This window comes from Columba livia, chromosome 23 (genome assembly GCF_036013475.1).
Source record: "Columba livia isolate bColLiv1 breed racing homer chromosome 23, bColLiv1.pat.W.v2, whole genome shotgun sequence".
NCBI lineage: Eukaryota > Metazoa > Chordata > Aves > Columbiformes > Columbidae > Columba > Columba livia.
In genome coordinates, this window is record NC_088624.1 from 6548046 (window position 1) to 6555606 (window position 7561).

General features: G+C 57.5%; 1 non-coding gene across 1 annotated transcript; it reads right to left on the reverse strand.

Annotated features, from left to right (window-relative positions):
* Positions 1–682: 682 nt before the first annotated feature.
* Positions 683–764, reverse strand: TRNAS-GCU (transfer RNA serine (anticodon GCU)). Its single transcript has one exon. It is a non-coding gene; the product is annotated as a tRNA-Ser (tRNA).
* Between the last annotated feature and the right edge of the window lie 6797 nt (positions 765–7561).

The window sequence follows — 7561 nt, forward strand, 5'->3', positions numbered from 1 at the left end:
GTCGTACAGTGGAGCAGATTGCCCAGAGAGGTTGTGCATCTCCAGCCTTGGAGATGCTCAAAACCCAAGTAGACTGTGTCCTACACAACCGGCTCAAGGTGACCCTGCTGGAGCAGTTGGCTTGGACTAAAGGATATCAGCAGGTCCCTTGCAACCCCAGTGATTCTGAGATTCTGAGAACAGAGAAGACCAATGCCTCCCATTCAAAAAAAAATAAAAAACCTTATTTGAAATGTGTTCTGTGACAGAAAGTGTCTTACGTGTATTTTCTTTCTCGTTTCCGTGGCTGGTTGAGCCTCACTGATGGCGAGGTGAACAGCATTGACTGCTCTTCTCTGCTCCACCACGCCGGTCACCTCACTGCAGACGGCTACCAGCGGTTCAGCATGACTGCAGCTTTATGCTTTACTACTCCAGCCACCTTCCTGTGCTGCCTGTGTTTGGAAAGTCCTTGCAGGATGTTTCAGTGTCTCTCTTCCCAGGGGCTGAGGAGAGGCTGACAGTCCTGTGAGTTCCCTGGATTGGATCTTCCTTTTCCATTCCTATTCCTCTTGCTCGTGCGGAGGTGAGTCCTGAGCCACCTGCAAGGTCTTTTCAGGCCACTCTCGTCTTAAAACAAAGGCTCACTGGGGGCACACATCAGGCTGCTCACACCCAGGAACTCTGACCACTGCCAAGTGCCCGATGAGGATGGGATTTGAACCCACGCGTGCAGAGCACAATGGATTAGCAGTCCATCGCCTTCACCACTCGGCCACCTCACCAGCACACTGCTGCTGCTCCTGAGGCTGCTGGCACTGCCGCTGCTCCTGATCTCGCGCTGCCTGCTCCTGCTGCTCTGGCTCCGGCTCCAGCTGCAGCTCCAGCTGCTCCGGCGGTGGCGGCTCCTGATGCCTGCACCTTCTTATCCTGCTGGACATGGGAGGGGAGGAAACAGCCTCCAGCTTTTGCCTTCTGGGGACTGGCCCACTCCCACAGTAGCTGGGCTGCGCTCTGAGGACCTTTGGGAAACAGGTCTCAGCATTCACATCAGGAAATGACTGAACAGCACAGCCCCACACACCTTCCCAGGAAGGAACACGGGAGAGTGACCCTGGGGCGGTTCAGTGCCTCCAAGGGAATTTACAGCCTCTCCAGGGAGGTGCCAGAGTCCCCATGACTTCGGCTTTTCAAGATGCGATTGGACAGGCGCTAGATAATCTCATCTAGGTTCCCTTCCCCACAAAGCCTTGGAACAGATCATCCTCCAGGGAACCCTTCCACTCAGGGAGGTTCTGTGAGTTTTCAGACTTACATCATACTTTGTTTCGTGGCTTTTGAGCTGTGCCAAGTAGTAATGGGGCTCCTTCCACAAGAGCTCTCACTCCACCTGGCCTTGCCTCCAGCGCTATGAGATGTCAGGGGCAAAAGATGAGGCTCTCTCAAGGCCAGGAACCATGGGTAAACCTGTCATTTACCAAGGAACTGTTTTGGGTTCTCAGCTGGCTGGCACTGGAGAAGAGGGGAGGATGAAATACGAGTGTCCTGCAGAGCTGATGCCAACTGTCTTTAATGAGAAAAACTGCTTAAGCAACGCAGTTTGGAGGCTGAGGAAAGCTCAGAGAAATGCTGCCGTCTGAAGGAAAACCTCCCTGACAGGCATGCTGCTTTTCCAGCTCCCCTGCAAGGCTCTGGCAATCATGTATTACCCACTGGGAAGGGCGGAGGGAGGGAGGAGGGAAGGGAGGAGGGAAGGGAGGAGGAAAGGGAGGAGGGAAGGGAGGGAGGGAGGAAGGAAGGAAGGAAGGAAGGAAGGAAGGGAGGAAGGGAGGATTTCATGGGAAGCATAAAGTCAAGCAGAGCAAGACGGGGAAAGAGAGAGGCTTCCTTGGGAAGAGGCAGAAGGCCCGTGCAGGCCCCTTCCTGCATGGGGAGCGGTGGGAGCCCAACTCCTCTGCAGACCATGGCCGTGCTCTCAGGGCTGGCTGCAGGGTTTGTTCCGGGCTCCCAGTGCTTGACCGTGGGCAGGCAATCCACTGGCTTCAGCGTCCCAGAGGCCCGCAGAGCCCATGGCCCAGACCACCCAAACACCCATCCCCAGGTAGCCCCCAGAAGCAACATGCACAATGGCAATGCTGAGCGAGCTCCCCACAGCAGCCGATGTGGTGGATCCCACAGTTGTGCTCTGAGGGAAGGAGCTGAGGATTGGGCCTGGCAACATCACCAGGACCAGCGGGGGCTGGATGGCAGCGATGGAGTCGGCGCACTGGATGTCGCACAGCTCGTTGCAGCTGTTGGCAAGCGGGACTGGGCCGCAGGCAGCTGGCAGGCGTGGGCTGTAGCAGGACATGTCTTGTGGAGGGAGACAACCCTGCAAAAGTGGGAGGGAGAAGAGGACATCAGCTGTCGGGCCCTTTCAGACCCCCTGACTCATCGAGTCCAACCGTAACCTAACGCAACTCTCGCACTAAAGCATGTCGCTAAGAGCCTCGTCTAAACGCCTTTTAAACCCCTCCAGGGATGGTGACTCCACCACTGCCCTGGGCAGCCTGTTCCAGTGCCCGACAGCCCTTTCTGTGAAGAATTTTTTCCTAATATCCAATCTAGACCTCCCCTGGTGCAAACTGAGGTCATTTCCTCTCGTCCTATCACTTGCTACTTGGGAGAACAGACCAACACCGTCCATGTTACAACCTCCTTTCAGGCAGTTGTAGACAGTGATAAGGTCTCCCCTCAGCTCCTGTTCTCCAGGCCGAACAGCCCCAGTTCCCTCAACAGCCCCTCATCACACTTGTGCTCCAGACCCTTCACCAGCTTTGTCGCCTCCTCTGCGCTCTCTCTGGTGTTTCAATGTCCTTCGTACGACGAGGGGCCCAAAACTGGAAAGAAGATTCAGGGTTTGACCTCACCAGTGCCGAGTACAGCGGAACAATCACCTCTCTAGTCCTGCTGGCCACACTATTCCTGATAGAAGCCAGGATTCTGTTGGCCTTTTTGGCCACTTGGGCACACACTGGTTCATATTCAAGCAGCTGTCAGTCAGCACCCCCAGATCCTTCTCTGCCAGCCGACCCCATCAGCCCATCAGGGCCACCACGTCCTGGCCACCAGCCCCCTGCGGGCACCGGCGTCTGGGCCAGCACCACCGCTCCTGAGCCGGGAGCCCCAGGAGGTGACGGGGCCCCAGGGTTTGGCACTTGGGACTTTGAGGTGCGGGGAGGAAAACTGGCAGCTCTGTTTTCAGTTTAAATAACCAAAGTGTCTCGTGATGTCCAGAGCCGGTCTGGTCCAAAGGACTGAAAAAGCCTCTGAAAAGAACTGCAGCACGTTCCCAGGAGACACCATTAGATGCCCCACGATGGCTTCCTTGGCCAATTGCGCTGTGTGAGAAGGCCCATCAGCAAACCCCCAGTTTTCCAGTCAAGATGTATTTCAGTCACATCCTGCAGCTCCTCACGTGCAGAACCATTGAGGGCTGAGAGGGAAACGAAGCCCCATCCAGCAGGAAGCCGGTGTTGCCAAGCGCTGAGCAATGGTGCCTGCTCGGGGCCAGGACACACCTCACAAGCCATGCGGCCCCACCCGCTTTGTGTGCCGGGGCCAGGACCCGGGGCTGAGGCCACGCTCGCCCAGCCCGGCCGGCTGCAGACGCTGTGTCCGCTCTGCGCGGTCAAGGGCGGCAGCAGCTGCTGGGAGGGAGCGACGCGCAGCCTCGGCGGCTGTTGGTGGCGGCGTGTGGTTGGCATGGCCGCAGCCAGGAGCCAGCAGGGCGTGGGCCGGGGGCCCGGGGTGCTCAGCCGCCCCTCGCCCCGCCGGGGCCTGATGCTGAAGGACGAGCGGCAGCGGCAGCTGGAGAGGGTGCGGGCTGAGCTGGAGGCCGAGCGACTCCGCGCCCGAGAGCTGCGCTGCCACTTCACCGCTGCAACGCGGGAGCTGAAGGAGGCGACCGAGCGGGACCGGCGGCTCCTGGCCACACGGCTGCACTCCGCATGGGCGCAGTGGCAGGCGCGGGAGCTGCAGCGGCTGCGGGAGCTCATCCGGTGGCAGCGGGAGGTGCACATCCGCCAGCTGCTGCGCTCCAAGGAGGCCGAGCTGCGCCAGGTGCAGGGGACGCTGCAGCAGCAGCGCGGCAACGCCATCCGTGAGGCACGGGACCTGCAGCGGCAGCTGGCCAAGGAGCTGGTGAGAGGAGCGGGGAGCAGCAGCCGGGCCCGCGCTGAGCTGCAGGACGTCCTCAGCAAGCTGCGCTGGGAGAGCCATGGCGAGCAGGCCGCCCGCATCCTCCGCCTGGAAGACCAACTGCTGCAGCAGAGGAGACTCTTCCTGAAGTACATCTCGGAGCGGTTCGAGGGCGAGCAGCCCGCTTCCTGCACCCAGGCCAGGGCCTGGCGCCGCCTGCACACCGGGGCCACCAGGCCCGGCTCTTGGAGAGCCTCATGGCATCTTACTCCGGCCATGGAGAAGGGCAGCGGAAAACTGGCAAGACCTTCACAGAGGCTCGTCTGCGGGAGGAAGGGAACAGCGCGCAGGTTTGGCCAGAGACTGCGGGGCAAGACTCGGCGCTGCGCTGCGCTGCTTGGAGTCCCCGCCGCAAGGAAGGAGCGGCCGCGGGCGCTCGGCGGCACAGGTGGCTGTTGCGGCCGTAGAGCAGCAGCAGGACGGGCTGCCTGGGAGCACTTACGTCAGGCTGCTGGAGCAGAACGCCCACCTCCAGAGCGCCCTGAAGGACCTCGAGCGGCGATGCAGTGTCCTTCAAGGGAACTGTCTGCTGGGGAAGGCAAGCTGTCCTCCAGTGCGGGAGGAAGCGGACCGGCTCAAGCACAAGGCTGCTAAGCTGGCTCTCATTAGCAAGCAGCTGGAAGAAAGAGCCAGGCAGCTTAGAGAAGCCATTGCACACCTGAGAACACCAGGTTGCAGACAGCCCTGACCGCCAGCGCGCCTCCGGAGCTCAGGGATTGCTGGCAGCAGGCAGGTGACCAAATGAGTTCCTGCAGCAGCACTGACAGCACACGCGCTTGACAAAGGACTCTGTGGCCGTGTGTTGGCTGACAGACTCAGGTCAGCCAGAAGTCTTGGCTCGATGCGTTCAAAACAACAATAAAGGCACAATCTTTAGCCTCTTTACCTCTTCTTTGGGACAACGAGCCTCTTGGCTTTGGTATGATGCTCATGTCCTGAGACATGCAGGTTTTAATCCATTGCAGAGAGAAGGGGACCATAGCCCCAGAGGCCCCAGGAGAGTCCAGCAGGTCTTCTGGGGCCTTTGTGGTGACACTGATGTGCTGGCCAGGACCTCTGCTCACCACTGCTCTGTGTGTCCGAACCAGAGCTGTCAGCACCTTGATGCTGCGGACTACCTGGGTACAGCCTGCTGGTTTTTCTTCACCCCAGTGGGTGTCTCCAAGTCTTTCTGAGCCCTGGATCCAGTACAGAGGGCCAGACACAAGGGGTGGACATTGCCATGTGCAGAGGGAGGCGGCTGCAGGCTCAGCCCGTGTCCGGAAGGGCCATGTTTGTGGAAGGCCTTTGTTCGGCTGACAGGGACCAGGCTCTAAGTCCCTCGCCTGGCTGTGATGTGACTCGTGCCCGCAGCCGCCTGCCTCTTGCGCGGCCCAAGTCCCTGCTGCATTCTCAGCACCACAGTCACAAAGCCCACGCAAGTCAGTAAGAGCACAGGCGTTGCTGGACCCATCTCCATGGAAGGCCCAGTTCTTTCCCCTCAGAAGGCTGCTTCCCCTCCAAAAAGTGAGACGTCGTGGGTCAGTCTCCTCCTCACTCAGACAGAGAGGAAGCAAAGACTAAAATCTGTCCAGGCCCAAGAAGTGCATGCCTGGAGATCCTGCCCTGCCCATAGGAGTGCACAGGTCTGCTTTCCCTTCTGAGTGAAGAAGTTGCCTACGGCAAGTTGGGCTCTGCCGTGGGGAGCTGCAGTGAGGACACGGCAGCCACAGCAACTCAGAGGTGACATCGCAGAAGTGCCCTGTGCTGCACAGAGAGCATCCCAACCACAGGACCCGTGTTCTCTTCATAGTGGACATCCTGCCAGGCTTGAACCTCTTTGGCCATGGCCTTCCTGGGTCTTCCTGCTTTCCTGGAACTCAGCAGAGCTCCTGGTCACGCCCAGGGCAGCCTGGTTCAATGGGCAGGCCCGAACTCCTGACTTCTCTGAGTGGCTCAGAATCATAGAGTCATTTTGATTGGAAGAGACTCTCAAGATCGAGTCCAATAATTAACCGCAAACTGGCACTAAACCATGTCCCTAAGGACATAATCTGCACATCTTTTAAACACCTCAAGAGACTCCACCACTGCCCGGGTGGCCTGTTTCAGTGCCTGACAACCCTTTCTGGGAATACATTTTTCCTGATATCCAATCTGACCCTTTTGACCCTCAATGTCTTTTTCAGCGTGAGGTACCCAAAACTGACCCAAGGTTTCGAGTGCCCAGGTCCCAGCACAGGGACGGTCACTGCCCTGGGCCTGCTGGCCACACCAGTGCTGGTACCAGCCAGGATCCTGTGGCCTCTTGGCCACCTGGGCACACGCTGGCTCATGTTCAGCCGCTGGCACCAACACCCCAGGTCCTTTTGTGCCGGGCACTTTCCAGCCGCTCTTCTCCGAGCCTGTAACGTCCATGGGGTTGTTGTGACCCAAGGGCGGGAGCCGGCACTTGATCTTGTTGGATCTCAGACAACTGGCCTCAGCCCATCGATCCAGCCTGCAGAGCCTTCCCACCCTCCAGCAGATCAACACTCCACCCAACTGGGTGCCATCTCTAAACTTATTGAGGGTGCCCTCAACCCCTCATCCACATAATTGATAAAGATGTTAAACAGAACTGGCCCCAATACTGGGCCCTGTGGAACAGCATCATGACCAGCCAACCACTGGATTCAACTCCATTCTGTGAGAAATATGATAATGATTCGTGCCAGGAAGATGGTTAAGTGGAAAATTCTGTTAAGCTGCAGAAACAACCCTTATTGACCAAAAGTCGAGCGTTTAGATTACGGGGTGACAATAAAACATTGGCAAATGTATTGTTAACCTCCCTCTTCCCTCCTCCTTCCCCTTTTGCCCCTCCCTCTCCCCCTTCCCACTCAGCACAGGCGATCGGGAGGGAAAGAAGGACAGAGAGAAGAGAGTTGGAAAATTAACAATGTTTTACTAAAGCTACTAATAAGAATAGAGAAAATAATACAAAATATACAAAACCAATCTTGAAAGTCTCAGCAGCTGCAGAACTGGCACCCAAAGTCCTGGACTGGACTCTGCAGCCAATCGGAGCTGGATTCAGTCTGTCACTAGGCCACAGTCTGCAGGGACGACTCACCAGGTCCTCTCCTAATGTCGGCCATAAGGAAAAGGGATGAGACCCTGGTGATCTCCCACTTTTATATGAAGTATTCATGTGAATGGGATGTTATACTCCGTTGGTCAGTTTCTTGGTCACCTCTTTCTCATTGCCCCTCTCACGAGATGTCCATCCGTGCTTATCAATAACCTCGCATTCCATTGCTGTGTTTACCAAAACATGGATCTGGTTCTCCAGGAAAATGCAGCTGATATGAAGCAAATTCAC